The sequence below is a fragment of the Trachinotus anak genome, unplaced genomic scaffold, assembly GCF_046630095.1.
Source record: "Trachinotus anak isolate AG129_WGS33_773 ecotype Australia unplaced genomic scaffold, CSIRO_AGI_Tana_v1 ptg000004l, whole genome shotgun sequence".
Taxonomy (NCBI): domain Eukaryota; kingdom Metazoa; phylum Chordata; class Actinopteri; order Carangiformes; family Carangidae; genus Trachinotus; species Trachinotus anak.
Window position 1 is genome coordinate 12,427,995 of NW_027273855.1, and position 16,936 is coordinate 12,444,930.

The 16,936-nt window shown below is 43.7% G+C and overlaps 1 protein-coding gene across 3 annotated transcripts in view; it reads right to left on the reverse strand.

Moving 5' to 3' along the window:
- Positions 1 to 16,936, reverse strand: part of rerea (arginine-glutamic acid dipeptide (RE) repeats a) — a 121,680-nt gene that overhangs the window by 93,361 nt on the left and 11,383 nt on the right. For 2 of the 3 annotated variants that reach the window (XM_071475960.1, XM_071475963.1), the window contains exon 2: positions 2,667 to 2,731. The exons of the other annotated variant lie outside the window; for it this stretch is intronic. The gene's annotated coding sequence lies outside the window, so the exon portion shown is untranslated. The remainder of the gene's footprint in view (positions 1 to 2,666; positions 2,732 to 16,936) is intronic. 3 annotated transcript variants of the gene reach the window in all.

Sequence of the window (16,936 nt, forward strand, 5' to 3'; positions counted from 1 at the left end):
CCTATTCAAGTAAAGTGAAACTGTGTTTAAAAGTGATCAGTAGTCCTGGAAAGCAAATGGGTTGCGTGATCACGAGAGCAAAAAGAGAGTGGCAGTTGGGGTGTGTGATTCCTGTGTGGTTACTGTCTCCAAGCTAATCTGCTCAGATAGCCAGTGACTGCTCCATTCCACACAGAGCACATGGCTGTCTCACCTCCATACACTGCCACCCTATGGACAGTGAGCAGAGGTGCAGCTTCGTGCTGTTGCTGTGCTAAAAAAGAGGGGGCGGGGGAGCTGAGGCTCATAACGTGTAAAACAAAAAAATTAACTCCGCACACGATAATTCATGACATGCGTATTAAGATGCTCAATATGGCGCAATGGCCCACAAAGCTGTATCTTTTTTTTTTTTTTTCCCCCTCCAGTACCAATGCTTATTCAGAAATCAATTATTCTCCTCTGGTCACGCATGGCTGCTCTCAGTGTGTAAGCTAATGATTCAGCCATCTAGTTTACAGATAGATAGCGATAACTAGAATAAGCACATCCATTGTAGGTCACAGGAACCAGATTTCTCAAGTCATTCAAGCTAATTTTTCACATCTTGGATTTTTCCACCTCACTCTCCTCACATTCCCTTTTTTTTTAATTATTTGGCATGAATAATAGCAGAGAGAAGTCATCTCAAAGGCAAATGTACGGTCAGTATGTCTGTACTGGGTGTGGTGAAAAAAGGATGTGTTATTCAAAGAGACAGCACACAGAGAGGGTGTTGAGGCTGTGTTATGAGATTAGACTGTTTTTGTGAGGCGAATGGGTAAAAATCAGTCTGTGTGCAGTCAGAACAGACAGTTTGGAGATCACTGCTGAGGTCAAGAGGAGCCACTTAGCTGTGCTTTGGCCTTCCAACCCCTGCAGCGTTCAGAATCAACCGTTCGACTGTGGGAGTAGATAAAAAGCTTGGCAGCAGTCTCGCAACTGGAGACAGCTACATTTACTAATGCATGCAGGCTTTATTTATGGATTTTTAAAGGTACAAAATGGAAATTAATGGGAATAGGCAAGAAGGTGGGAAGCTTACTCATTAGCCAGAATACATATTAGGTTAGCCTCACTAGTGCAGATCCCCAAAGGCACAAAACCTTTTTTATAAACAAACATGGTAATAAACAATCCAGACTAAAAACCATACCTCTATCAATTACAACTATTATCACTATAATTCAACATGTGGGTAAACGGGATTTACACCAGATGTGACACTGCCTTTTTTTTTTACTCACTACACATTATTGAAACGGCAATGAGACACAAAGAATAGCTGTCCCTTTGATGTCTCTGGTGAGAAGATAATGTGCTGAAATCTGAGAATAATATGTTAAGTGTCATTTATGATTACATGGCAAGCCTGCTACTCTTTGTCTTTATTATTATGACTTATAAATCAACTAAGCATGGAACTGTGTTTCTCATTATGCTGTTGTGGACACACAGAGAATTACTACTCAGAAGTGGTGAACTGGAAATTCTGCAAATTGCTTGTTTGGATGCACATATTCTGCATAATGCATGAAGCATCTAACATATAATAGGTGTGTGTGTGTGTGTGTGTGTGTGTGTGTGTGTGTGTGTGTGTGTGTGTGTGTGTGAGTGGTAGAAAGTGAGTGTGCGTGTAAGAGATAGCGATCGAGAGGGAGAGACTGAGGGGATGAGAGATAGGGTAACACTGGTGATATTCGATATTGAGCAGAGTGGAAACCTAACATGCAGCATACTAACTGTTTTCACAATAGGAACAGGAGGGAAAAGACAGAGGAGGCTCGATGCAGCATTGGCTCCTTAAGTCAGCTCATGGAAGAGGGATGGGTGGAGGGAAAGATGGATGGGTTGAGCGAGGGAAGGAAAGATGTAGCAAGGGAAAGAGTGCAATCCGTAGCTCTCTCTATTCCTGCACACGTCAGCAGCAGGAGGGCAGGGATGCGCGGAGGCCAAAGCAAGCCAATTACTAAACTCATTAAGTAACCTGTTAGTCGGCTTTGAACTGCAGCCCCCTCCATATCGTGGCTGGATTCTCTGCCACTGTTGTGAACATTCTCTCACTCTCGCACCTCTTTTTTTTTTTTTTAACGGCTGGAGAGGGGAGTGGAAATGGAAAGACAGTAATCGCACTTTCATATGTGCCCATTGGAATTAAAAGTGCAACGCAGAATCACAAGTGAAACTGCAGTAAAGGAGGATGGGTAGATTGGTGGCTTGAAGTCATAACATCGCCAAAAGACAGTATTGCACAGCTGCAAAGGAAAGACAATGGCCTGCACATAAAATAGGAAAATAATGCATCCAGACACAAACACAAGAGTGGGTTAGCATGAGTTAGCAGTTAAGGGACGAATGAGCGCTGACAGGCTTGAGCTGCTCTCTCCAGCGGAACAGAAAGTATCAGGGGTGATGGCTGAGAGGGGAAGGAGGAGTATGGTGGAGAGGATGAAGCACAACAAGGGGTGAGGATGATGGTGGAGAGGAAAAAGCTTGAGAACAAAATAGGCAAGTAGAAAACATGATCGCAGTCCATAGGGTGGGGCAGGAATAGAAACATTTTCAGGGGGAGGGGGGGGGGGGGGTTAGGGCAGAGGAAAATGCTGCGTTAGTCAGCGCTCCAGTGTCGTGAAACATTGTTGACTAACCTTGACTGCATTCACCTCCTAGTTCACTGCCACTGCTTCTCAACAAGTATTGACACAACGACAGTCTGCAAGAGAAAAACGGAAGGAAAAAAAACAGACACACACAGAGGAGAAGGGAAAAAACCATGAATGATGTGTAAATGGAACAAATGAGGTGATAACAGCTTGACAGTAGAGGTGTGTGCATGGGTGAAGACGGCTGCCATATTTGGCATCATGTGGAACACATGGTGAATGTAGCCACTGAAAGACATGAGGGTGAACAAAAAATAATACCATTCACAGTGCAGTTAACATTTTCAATGAGGAGATTGAGAGCATTTATTCTAAGCCAGTATTCATTTCCCTCTTCTCAATAAACCCTGGAATAAACTCTGGATACACACAGATCTAGGCACTCATACCTGCTACACACTGTAAAACACACACACACACATATACAAAGAAGCACGCTCTCACACAGTCCCCCCACCCCCGAACCTCCCCCATTATCCCATGAGCCCTCTCTTCTCTGCCTCGCTCGACAAGAGCTTGGAAATAAAAACATCACAGCTCTGCCTCGCAGCACCTGTTCAATAACATTGACATTTCACATTCAGCATCCGCACACTGAGAGATTCCCTGCATTTACTCTCTTTAACACCCAGAAATGCAACACACACACACACACACACACACACTCACACAGACGTGCACACACACGCCACAATCTGCTACATTTCAATGTCAGCATTTGAATACTGCACAGACTGGGAATGTGTGCGTGTGTGCACTTCTATTCTGCGTGCGTGCCTGCAGTCACGTATGAGATGTAACAATCAAAATAACTGTAAGATACATATCTTGATTTTGACAAATAATTTGTGATTCTTGCACAGTTGTCTCATTCTCTTTGTGAAACCTGTACATTGTAGTCAATTGTCATCAATCTATTACTTATATTGTTATATCACTAAAATCTATGAATATGCCTCAGTGGTTAGCTACTCCTTTTGGTAGATTAAGTTTTTGCAAACAAAAGAGACAATGAGGAAAATTTTCAGAAATCCTGTCCAGATGGTTTAGAATTTATACAGGACATTGAATGTGTTTGTGGACTACCATTATATGTAGTTCTGAATATTATGAGGATCAGAAAATCAAGGACATCTTACAGACAAGATAAGATAAACATCTGATGAATATGTAGGGAAGTGTACGATGAATATGTAAAGGATTTGTCTGTGTTAATTTACTTTAAAAAGGAGGGTATGGCTGATGTCTTAACCAAATATCTGTTAGCAGTACAAAACAAAGCAACATCCCGAGATATTTACCAGATGTACAAAATTATACCGTTTGTTATTATTCATTCCCTGCTTCTGATGTAGTACACCTCCTGAATTCAGCCTGTACTGTGAAGTGAAATGGTCTGTTTGGCTTTCAAAATAACACCAGGTGTGCAGTGAATAAAATCTAAGTATTTCTATAGATGCAATTTCAGCACTGCTTGACGGCACAGCGAGCAGGGTATACTGTTCTCTGACACTTGGAGGACAGAAGTAGCACAAATAAACACAACAACCACCCAGATAATCGTGTAATATCTATTTTGACTCCCTGATCAGAGAAGATTTAGAGGTTGTCTGATTTAAACATTTGGCTCGATTTTGTTTTAGATGCACCATGACACTATAATGCATGTTTTCATACAATAGATTCCACCTGAGGACAAGATGAAATGTGCAGTGGGCCACCTAGTGCCAGGGCTCAATGGTGTCACCAGGTGCAGCCTTACCTGGGTGGCTGAGCAGGGACATCTGTTTGACAGCATTAGAGCCATCAGAGCCACGACATAACCACAGATTAAATGGCAGTAATGCTGAGGATTAGATCCGTGTATGAATAGCTCACATTGATTTTGCAATCCCCTCGGTAACTCTGGGATTACCACAGTGACAGACAATGTGGCCATCAAGCACACACATACAGGGACTCATCTGTCTCCTGGTTTTTAAAAACCCTCTAAAATCATAGTCTGAGACTAACCTTTCTCCATTTTAATCTGCTCATATCTCAGCCTAGAGGCTGGATTCAAATAGCACAATCCACGCAGCATCATTCCTTTAACTAACTGCCTATTCAGTCTCAATTTCACAACTAAAAAAAAGTTCAAGAGGCCTAGAAATGTCCATTCCTATATTCTAGTATATGTGCTTACGTGAGTGCAAGATCACACCCGCTCCCTCAGAGCGGAGGGTTATTATATGTGAGCACCATGGGGTGATGTGGATGATGACAAACTGGCCTTTCCTTCTTTAGCTGCCTAGTCCTCACTATCTGAATATGCATTCACTCATGCTAAAATTCACTCTGCCTCAGTGAGACCTTTTTGACACGACAATCCCAAAATCCTGTGCTGAAACCCCAATCCCCTCAGACCACCATGTCCTGAAGCTTGATGACATCAAAGACTTTATTCCGTCTCTCAGTCTGTCAATGTCTCTGGCTGTCCACTATCTTAACACCAGGCTCATACTAACCATTTCAAACACCTCCACAACACAGCACGGAGAAACTAAAGATAGCCTGTTCTGCATCTTCACAATTTCCACACTCAGAGGCGGGTGTCAAGTGTGTTAGGATATGAGCAATGATCCAAAAGGAGCTTCCAAAGAGGAGACAACACACTGCTGCAAGAGTCTTAGTCCAACATAAATAATTACACCTGTTCTTCTATATGGAAAAAATGTGTAAACCCTGCAAGCTCATGGACCGCAGTTTTCATCTCAAGTCAGCTTAGTAACCATATTTAGAAACCAGCAGCAAGCAGACTCCCTCATCCAAAATGGCTGAGTTGGTCATCATGGCTGACCTTAACCACCTATCAAGCCAAACAAAAGCGATTACCTGGTGATTAGTGTGAACTGTGAGGCAGCTCCATTAACCTTTGACAAACAGAGTATGGAGGCTGCGGTGGCTAGCCAAGTGGAACGCTCTCCTGACTACGTCTGAAAAAGACATGAGTGAGGTGAGTGAGAGAGAAAGAGACAGAGAAACTCCGTGTGACAGTGGAGCAGCTCCTATTAGGTAAGCACATTGAGCCGTCAGGCCGGCACATTCATCAACACACAGAATGCCAGTCAGCAGCACCAGCAGGCCTGCCTGCTTTTCCACCAAGCTACTGTTACTGTGGTGAGGTGGGGAGGGGGGGAGTGATAGGGAGGCATTTGCAAAGCAGATTTGGACCACTCTCCGCAGCATTTGGCAGTGCAAATATTTCTATGCATGGTTCAGGTGGTTTTTACTAGCATCTCCCCTGCTCTGATAGATCGGCCATGGGCTGCTAATGATATCATTATCATACATGCACTGTAATTGTCTGGACCCAGGCTGTGCCAAGATCAATGGACAGCAAAATTTGGATCAATTGATTAGTCTGCTGCTGTTAAGCTGCTAAAACATATTTTGTGCACAGTCAATGTGTTGTTGGATGGGTTGTGAATGAATTGGGTCCTTGCCTGCTTTCAGAGTGCAGCATCCAGACATGGGGTTAGGCAAGTGGATCTGTGCCATATGAGAAGTGAGCCGAATTGGCAGGGCTGATGAGCTTCCTCCGCTCATCTTAATGTCAACCACAACCATTACAAACAAAGCTCCAAATTAGGGCTTAAATTACTATTTAACATTCCCCGACATAGTCAAAACAAATGAGCGCTTGTATAATATTTCTATTGTCCCTTTGCCATTGTGAATAGTCGCTCAACTACTACGTCAAGGTGGTTTTAATTTGAAAACCATGTAACCAGCAATGAGAGAGAATGCGCTCTGACTTATGTTCTGTGCGAAGGCAGATTGGTTTTGTTCAACATGGATGGTCAAAGATTTGAAGAAAAAAATGTTCTTGTTTGAAAGACTGAAATGTATCGTCACAGTAAATTTGACTCCAGTAACACTGCATTGATGTAGTATTAGGATTGTAGGACACATGATATCTACATTTAGATCAACAGTCTGAAGTTGTTGACAAAAGTATCTGCAACACAACTACAGTGCAGCCCATACAGGGCTAAAATAAATGAGTAGATGTTGTTGTTGTGACAGTATGAGTTTGAGTTTGTATCACCAGAAGTGACGGTAAAACCTTAAGGGCACTAAGCACTTCCCGACATTTTTCTTCATCAGCATGAGTTTAGATTAGAGTTAATTTGAATTTATGTTCTGATTTATACGATCACTGAAAATCAACATTTGTATTTTTAAAGTGTTTGTATGAATGTTTAAATAGCAGGATTGTTAAAATAGATAAAACTGAGGGGTGAATACAACATTCTGAATCACTTTTATTAACTGTGGTCCTAAAAAAAAAAAACACTCTGTGAAGCTTAATGTTTAATTTAGAGCTGCAACCATTGATCTACAAAATTATCTGACAGAATTTTCATAATTGATTAATAATTTAACTAATGATTAAACAACTCCAAAAAAAACACTGGTGCTACCCTCTCAATTGTAAAAGTTTTCTTATTTTGCTATGATGCTGTGCTATTCTGCTCTAGCTATGCTATACTAGTAAACTGAATATTTTTGGGTTTGACTGATACATTTCTAAACAGCCCCATGCAGCTCTGGGAACATGTTAGTGACCATTTTTAATGATTTCCTGGCATTGGCAACCAAACAATTGAATGATTAATCAAGAAAATCGGTAGATCAGTAGACTTTAGTTGCAGCTCTGGTTCAATTTTGGCTGTGGTACAGATTTTAATTAAACTCCATTGTTGTTGCCATTAGTGGACAAAATAACAAACCATCAGCTGCCAATATCATACTAATAAATATAACAAAACGAGAGAATATGGACACAAAATTGCTACAGAGTTTACGTCTCTTAAAGTGCATCTTTCAACATTACAAAGGTTCCATTCATTGCAGGGCTATTGCCTATGATTGCATTATATTTTACAAATATAAATTTATCACTACAACCTCCTGAACAGCATTCGTGCTTGAATCATAAGCCCTCTCTTCTTTTCCTGCCACCGACTTGGTCTCAATCATGACTGTAATTTGAGAGCGGCCTGATTGTGTTAGGAGGTAGCTGATTGCTCTGATGAGCAGAGAGCTGCTGAAGAGAAGAAAGTGGGCCATCTACGCTGAACAAATAATGACACCAATAACAGCCAGGGTGATATAAGGTTGTCAAAGAGACTGTGTGGTTTTTAAAATGACAGCCCTGACGCTCGCTCTACAAAATGCAAACTCGCCAGAAACAATCCTGTATGAATTCATCTCTAGTACAGCGTTGAGCCTTGCAAACAGTAACACTTTTGCAATGCGGCAGCACCATTTAATCACATTTTAGTGAACCCATTCTATCCACAGGCTTAACCCTGTTTGTGGCTTTGCCCTATCATCATCCTTTAGGCAGCATGATGCAACTTATTCCAGTATACAAAGGCTAATGCAGCTAAATCACACCTAGTGGACTTGAATGCTTGACACTAAGCTTCCTGCTATACTAGCTAGCTTGAGTGGGCGAGAAATGAACCTTGTTATGTGTCCTGACACTGGGCCCTGCTCCCCGGCAAATAAAAACATGCCTCTCACTTACTGGCTGCCTGCGCCCACAGCCCCATACATCAGCATTATAAAGGAGCTCGGCAGCCTCAAGGTCAGCTCAATTTCCTCCTGCCGTTATGAAGTATCAGAATCACAGCGAGAGGGGGCACCCACACACATGTAAAGAAATGATTTAGGAGGCAAAGAAGGGGAGGGAGCAAAAGAAAAGGGGGGGGGGGGGGGTTTGGAGTATGAGGGTGAGTCAGTGTGTAATACAATGGGGAACTGTGACAAACCACTAGGAGAGTGCTAGCCTCTTCTACAGTAAAGATGTGTGAGTGTGGGCATTTGTGAGAAAACCTAGAGAACATTAAGTGTAGTTGCTCATTCCACACCAAGCGAATATAGCAGTCTGCAGTATAAGTAATTGGATTGAACAGTTTTTGTTTAACGAGCTGATTCCACTTGTTTAATTGCTCAAGTGTAGTCTGTGAAACTACAAAGCAATTAGGGCTACTGAATTATTGTTTCAGAAAATGTGAATACAATGTTTACCATTTACTGTAATTAAATTCTAAGCTGTTACATGGGCATAACAGCGACCTAATGCAAACCTAATGCCTTTGTTCCTTTTGAGATCTGGGCCCATTCATCACATGCCCAAGCAATTTGATAAATTACACAGGAGCATGAAAGCTGATCATGTGCGTAGCAGAGAGTGCGGTGTGTGTGTTTGCCTCTGACTGAGTCGGCAGTCATCCTTGGCTGCCTCACTGGCTGAGGTTTGACATCTTCAGCTAAGAGCCTGGGGAAATAACAGCAAATTCACTTAATGGCACCACCTCATCTATTCCTCATACAGGGAGAGGAGGGAGACAAGAGGGAGAGTTCCTTGAGGTGTTACAAAATGGCTGTGTGCTCTCGGCTGTGCTGCCGTCTCTCCTATCCGTGGGGGGGTGGGGGGGGGGGGCAGGTGCGGGTAAACACTGAGTGCATTGAGATCCATCACTGGCCTTGGTCGGCCACCAGCTGTAATTTGCAGTCAACTCTGACCCTTTGCAAAAAAGCCAGCCTGCCTGTGCTGCCGCTGCGAAGCTTTTTGTGGTGACAGCGCAATCTGGTTTGATGTGTGTGTGTGTGTGTGTGTGTGTGTGTGTGTGTGTGTGTGTGTGATCTGTACATGCAAAGACAAACATATACAGACCTAGATGCAGTGGCGATGTGCATGGTTTCAGGTAGGTGCATGTATGTTTGTGCAGGTGTTAAATAAGCATGAGTGTGTATGTTTGTGTGTCTGCAGGGAGTGTTACAGAGCCAGAGGTATAATGGCCCCACTCCATCTTTGTGTGAGGTATTGCAGAACAATCCAGAGCAGAGCACAGTGGCTGGGAGGGAGACTGGGCTGGCTTGCAGTTGGATAACATCTCAGGGTAACGGCAGGTATGCTATCAGCGCAGCCCCAATCCCCTTAAAGCTATTTTCAGAGCCTCTGACCCCAGCATGACTGGCTGGATGACGTCTCTGTGCCAGCAACACAGGAAGAGCAAGACCCAAAACCACGCTGCTGCTTCCTCTCAGCTGCACAACATTTCATTCCAGCAGCCTTGAACAGCTCTGCTATTGTTCAGACCTTTTACTAAAAAAGACTCAATGACCGTGTTTACAAGGACTACAATTTCTCAATAATTTACCCAAATGAGACAATATTATGAATAATAAATTGCCATGTAAAAATACTTTTCCAATTACCCAAACCTGAATATTGGTCATAGCCAGAGAAAGCATAATCACATTAGACACATATTCCAACTGCCCTTTTGAACAGCATTTTAAAAATGTGTACACCTTAATGGAATGCTTTAGACCTTTGGTTTCTATTTTTGCAGGAATCCAACAGCTTGATAAAACAGGCTCTACCATCTGACTCATGTAGTTTTCATGTAGCTGCAAGATGTATAGTACAAAGCACAGTGTTATTGCAGAATCTGTACAAAGGTTACAACACAGCAGCAACATGATAGTGAGCTACGGTATGAGAGTGAATACTGGAAGGAAGCTGATATTGCAACATGACGTGGACTAGGTAGCTTAAGATTAATTGGGCTATCCCGTGTAGCATATGCATGAGAAGCAGTAACCCACATAAACAGAAATACATATAGAATAAGGTCAGTTGTGAGATAGTTGCAGTCCATGTAAATGCAGCTGATAGCAGTGCAACTACAGAGTCATCTCATTAACGATTGAGGCGCTGATTATTCTCTCAATTAATCAATCATTTGTGAGAAAAATGTGAAATATGCTCATCATCATTGCTCATCTTCATTACCTTAAGCCCAAAGAGACTTGTTCAAGGTTTCTCGTTTTTGCTCAAAAATGTGTTAAATGGTTAATTTACTATCAAAAGAGTTGGTGATGTATTTCCTGTTGATCGACTGATCATTTCAACTCTCATCAAAACTTGGGGAGCAGACTGTTATGATTTAAAATTTGACCAGGATGATGTTTTGTCCAGCAGACATGTTGTCGTGTTGGGCTATGAATTAACTAATTAACTAGACAAAGGGAAAGCACGACACTCTTCAAGTCCTGCATTGATGAAACTTTTTCTGAATAAAAAGACAGAGGATATTATCAGTCACCGTGCAAAAATCAATCGCTCTTGTGCCACTCAGGCCACACTGTGCTCTCATTCATTTCTAGCAGCGGTGTCTGTTAATAGTCAAGCTGATAACAGCTGCATAATATCTATCAGTGAGTGCAGTGGTGCTGGAGCAGGGAGACGGATGCCTTCTGTGCGCTTTCCTCTTACATAAAGCTCTATCCTCTCCCATCTGAGTGAATGGCTTCCCACTACTCGGCTCCCCATGGTTAGCTTGTCAGCCCCCTCTCCATCTCCTTTCTCCACACCTGCACCTGACATTGCGAGTGTTCTGTCACCCACCTCTCCTCACCCCCCTGGAGAAAATGTTCAGCCCCGCCCTGCTAGCTCCCAGCAGCCCCTGGGGCATGGGACAATTAAAAACGAGGCAGGCGCTCAGTCGAGCTGTCATGCTAAGTCTCAGACGGGACCTTGCCTGTATCGCTGCAAAGGTAGGAGGGGGGAGTCTGGGATTGGAGCCCAAAGAAAATAATATACTATGTCTGTTGTACTTGAGATCAACATTCGCTCTAGTGAAAGGTGATGGCAGCATATCAACACCCTGAGAGCAATGCAGTCTGGCTGGAGCGATATATTTGGCCTTAGAGTATTCAGACATTGCCTGACTGCACACACACACACACTCACTCAGAGACATACACACACACACACACTCACAATTCCACTGATATATTCTGGTGTCAGCCAATTACAAGCCTGCCCTGACTGCCCTTGACTACACTCCCTAACCTCCCTCCACAATCCATGTCAAAACCCTATGCACTGATTTTTTTTTTTTGCCCCCCTTGCTCCCCTTTTTCCTTCTTCTTCTTTTACTCAGAGTCTCTGTCTTTAGGGTATGAAATATTTAGCAGCCCCATCTAACTACACCTTCAGGCACTGAGTCAGAGCTGTCTCCCTCCCCAGGTAAGAAGTAACGAGAGACAGACAGCAGAGGAAGGGTTGGTGTAATATCTCATCAACATTATTAAATCATTTCTCCCCTCGGCAGTCCCTGGGTGGTCTCGGGTTGTGTTATTTCTCAGTCAGGGTTCAGTGGCCTCAGCTACTAGGGTTGAGTTTGGCCGCTCTGCGAGGCGAGTGCTGTGCTAAGCGGGTGTCAGGGGAGTTTCCCCTCAATTAAGCAAAGGTAAAGTAATGCCTCTCACCGTGGCAGCGCCATGAATACATTAGTCTTGCTGTCACCATAGGCTAGAGCATCAAAATGCACAAAGACAGACAGCTGGTCGCCGCAAACGCAACTGAGGCAGGGTAAACAAACTAGCAACAGGACTGAAAAAAAAAGGAAAAGGCTGGTTCCACATTTGACACCAAGCAAATGAAATGGCCTACAGGATATGATCTGAAAACCTTGATTTATATTGGTGAATACATCCATATAATCAATTCTAATATGTACCAAAAGAGTAAACAGTGTAATATAATTTTGTTCTAGACTTACTGGGAGTTAGGCTAATGAGTTTGTATTAGCTGTCTGAGTGGATGACACTGGAGGACACCGAATCCTTGTTGTGTTAATTAAAGCTCAATGAAATGATGCCGATGAAAAATTAGCATGACCCACAGCCTCAGATAGCCTGGGATACTGCCAGGAAAATGGGTCTCCTCTGTTAAGTTGGATTCAAGGCAAGGCTTAGAGAGAACACACTTTTTAGAAAATTGGATTCAAAATGAATCAGTTGAACCAATTATCTGATTAACTAAAAGTGGCAAATATCTGAGGAATCAATTACACTCATGATGAGAACAAATCACCTATGATTATATTTCTACATGATGACTGTATCATTTATTATTTCAAATCACATCAATTGATTTTGTCTCGGTTCAAAAGTGAAACTGCTTTCTTGACATTTTTTGCCAACACGCCACAATCACCCCACTAAAGCCAGACGAAAAAAGGGGTTTATATAAATATGTCAACCGCAGCTTTAATGCCTTCCTTTGTCAGTCTTTATGTGTGAGCATTACAGTGTACTGGACAGGCGTATTGAAAAGGGCTGATTGATGGCTTCACTGTAGCCTGTCTGTCCACCTCTCTCCCTGATGAGACGTGTCAATGTAAAGACACATGAATGCAGCAGCCTGTCCTCCATTTTCTCCTCCTCTCCTCCTCCTCCCTTGTCAGAGGCAGGGAGAATGACGCAGTAAATACAGATGCTGTGTGCACCGTAATTCTGGGCCCCGCTGCCTTTTATCTGCCATGACAGCTTCTGCTGCTGTCGAAATCAAACGCCTGGGCGCGAGGAAAAAGCTAGTATTCCCTTTAATAAACTGCCAGGCAGAGCAGAGTGAGGGTAGAAAAGGAGGCAGTCAGCTCTGCTTTACACTGGCCAGGCTTCGCTAAGCAGCAGCTGAGGGGAGAGGAGAGACAGAAATGGGGAGAGCGCTCCTTCAGGCATTAGACGGTATTATGGCGCTCAGGCATCCAGCATCATTGCACTTACCGAGAGCCGTCTGAGCCAATCGGTCAGCGGGGAGTGCTGGGCACTCGGCAGAGATATGCACACCGACATGAGGACTAGAGTAAGGGATGGTGGGCAGCCCAGTCAGCACCTGCTCCCAGACTCATCCACAGCCCCTCTGAGCTGCCAGGGTCAATTAATTACATCCCTCCCTTAACGCTCTCCATTAGGATAAACAGAAATAAATGAAGACTGGTCTGACAACAAGGAGGGCTCAGAAATGCCCCCAAGCAACATGGCTGTCCTGCTCCTCCTCCTCCCGCTGATAAACCAGTTTCTCAAATGTGAGGATTTGCAACATTTACCATGTAAATGGATAAACTGAATACATTTGTTCTTGTTTTTACTGTTGGACAAAATTTGACATTTCAAGACAATACTTTGAGCTGTGTGAGATGAGATGAGATGAAATTACTAATTGATTAATTGGAAAACTAATGGATAGATTGATCAGTAATGAAAATAAGTTTCAGTGACAGCAGATAGGACTGACAGTTCCCATCTCCCCAAATTCTCCCACTGACTCATTCTGTGTGTGTGTGTGTGTGTGTGTGTGTGTGTGTGTGTGTGTGTGTTGGACAGGAGGATGAGGAGAGCTGCCGCTTTGGAAATAGACAGCTTTTTGTTCTGACCCCACAGCTGTCACTTGCATAAGAGAGCCAGTCACAGGCAGCACACATAAGCATTTTACTTACACACAACACACACACACACACACACACACACACACACACACACACACACACACACACACGCCTTGACATTGCAGCAGGGTTTTGCTTTAGGTGCCAAGACCCCTGAGGATACTGTTGTGATGCACAACTGCATTAGACGAGAAGGCAGGAGGGGTAAATCACTAAATACCTGGTCAGTGTTTAGAGTCCCGCTCTGCCACGGCGCCTCTAACACCATTAACATCCTTCCTTTAAATCCAATTATGAGCCATGTGTGTCCACATCAATCAGCCATTTTCATTTGAGCCTGTGGTCTTCTTTATCACCGTTACTGCTGCAGTAATTGAGGCGGCGCTATGGAGAGGCTGCGCAGTTTACCTCCATCTGGGAGGTCAAGAGGAATGCAATTGGTTGACAATGATTATGCTCAGGCTGATTAGGCTATGGGCTACCGCTGAATATTTAGCACTGATTAGACTAAGCCCTGTAGAGAGCCATGTGGCTCTCTAACAAAAGGGACGAGGCACAGGGCAGGGAGAAAAGGCTAGCAATCAGCACAGGCTAGTTCAAACAGGCTCTCTCGTACTTTTAGTGGTAGGATCAATCTGATTGTCACATTTCTATGTCGTGTTTAGCAACACTGTTTTTGTGATGATTATTGAGCAGTTTTTGTGAAGACAAACAACAGCTGTGAATAAATACGATTAGTTTTATCCAACTATCATAACATAATATATATAAATAAATCCTCTGGAAATTTTACTGCAAAATTTTCGGACAATTATGGAGGTATATTTCTGCCCGTATGACAGGAAACAATCCCTACAACTTCTGGGAAGATATCCCAAAAAAAGACATAGACGTATTAATAAATGATATACAAAATGGCTCCTCTATCCCCTTGTGGAAATGCCAGCACTTTTTCCTCATCAATTATTGTGATATATACACAGAAACTGCAGTGCCCTGCCTGATTGAAACTGGGGTGAGGGTGGATGAGGAAACACAGGAAAGATGTTGAGAGAGAGAAAGACAAACGTGGTGAAAGTGAGAAAAGAGGGGGGGAAATGACTGGGAGAAACGACAGCAGGAAGAGCTGAGGAGGAGGGCGAGAGAAGGAAAAAACAGATGGAAGAAGGCAGGGAGACGTGCACTTATTTGCAGAGGCTTTAACTGTCTTGATCCTCAATAAAGAGGTGAAACTGATTAGGTTTATATCACACGGCCGCTTGTAACAGGGTGCCTGTCGCTGAGAGCACAAATCACAGTCAAGTCAGGTTTTCCTTTTTTTCCATTTGAAAGAGCCAGTTCTCTCCTCACTTGTCTCTCACTCTCTCCTTTATTCAACGCTGCACAGCCTCCTAGAGCGCCAGCTTGTCAGAGTGACAGATGCAGACACGACCACTGACCTAAATCACTCTTTTCCAGCACATTAACCCCCGTGCCCCTACACCTTTAACGCAAAACACAAAACACCAACACAGGGAAACACTCCAACACAATCCTCACGACACACTGCCCAATTAGAAAGACCCCCAAACCCCACCCTACTGTATTATCACCTCCCTCCCTGAATGAAGCCTATTCTTGAAATGCCTAAACCGGAGAAGAAAAAAAATCTTGTCAGGCTAAATAAATCACCTTCTGCTTTTCCTGGAGGGACTCTTTCTGTCCACTGTAGTGATAAAAAAAAAAAAGATGTGTGAAGAGGGCAAAAAAAACATTTTTGTCGACTAACATAAAAAGGATCAATAATACTTTAATTACTGCAGTCCATGTTTATGAAATGCAATAATCATTCATTAAAGATGTCGACAGCGGCAAGCGGCCGGCCGGCCGGGCGTCAGGGCTGCGTGCGAGGGTAGGAGAAGGGAGGGGAGGGGAGGACTGGCGTAAATGATTCATGGTTTGATATCTCTCCTGTATAATGGGCTCCTCCGGGGAGTTGCTGGGGCTCCACTGCAGCGACTGGCTGCCTGGCTGGATGGCTGGATGGCTGGATGGCTGCCTGGCTCGCACTGACTCTGCCCAGGCTGCTTCTGCCACCGCTGCCTGCTGCCTGAGATTAAAAAAGCCTTGCCTAACCATGAAAAGCGGCTCAGTGAAAACAGAGAGCGGGGATGTGCACATAGACGCATAAAAGGAAGCGACGTGATTCAATATCGCCTGACAAAGTATCTGGGCGCCTGCAGAGGGGGAGTGAAGGATGGAAGACAAGAAAATATCAAAATCCTTCTAGGGAGAACACACTGCCTGAAGAGATACTGGGGATACTTGTAACATCTAATGGGAATATGGTAGCATTCCTAACAACCCCCCCGCCTAGTCCTCCTTCACCAGCCTATCACCCCCACCCCACCTTGTACCTTCCTCTCACCCATGGAAAGTGAGAGGAAAAAAATTAAGAGATTAAGGTTGTAACGTGTTGGGCTAATCATAACATAGACAGTTTAGTGCCATCTCGCATAATTAAATGCTTTGCACTAACCACCTAATGCATACTAATTTGGAACAATCCACTCCTGGAGTTGGCAGACCATGAAGCTCCCTGCAAAGGAGGTGCTCGTTTCTCTCTCTCCATGTGTGCGTATGTGTGTGAGAAACGCGCACACACACACACACACACACACACACACACACACACACACACACACACACACACACACACATTCACACACATTCACACACATTCACACACATTCACACACATTCACACACATTGATTTGCACAGGAGTAAGGTGCTAAAGGTCAGGCCGTGGACTTGAAAGAAAAGGTCAAGCATTATTACAACATGACTAAATAAACAGGCTGTGCACAGCCCCCGGCCAAGCCGCTGTGGGTGCTGGACGTCTCTACCTACACGACGTACTACCTGTCTGTCTGGCTGGTTGGGATTCAGCTTCATCCCTTGTCTTTATCCACATATC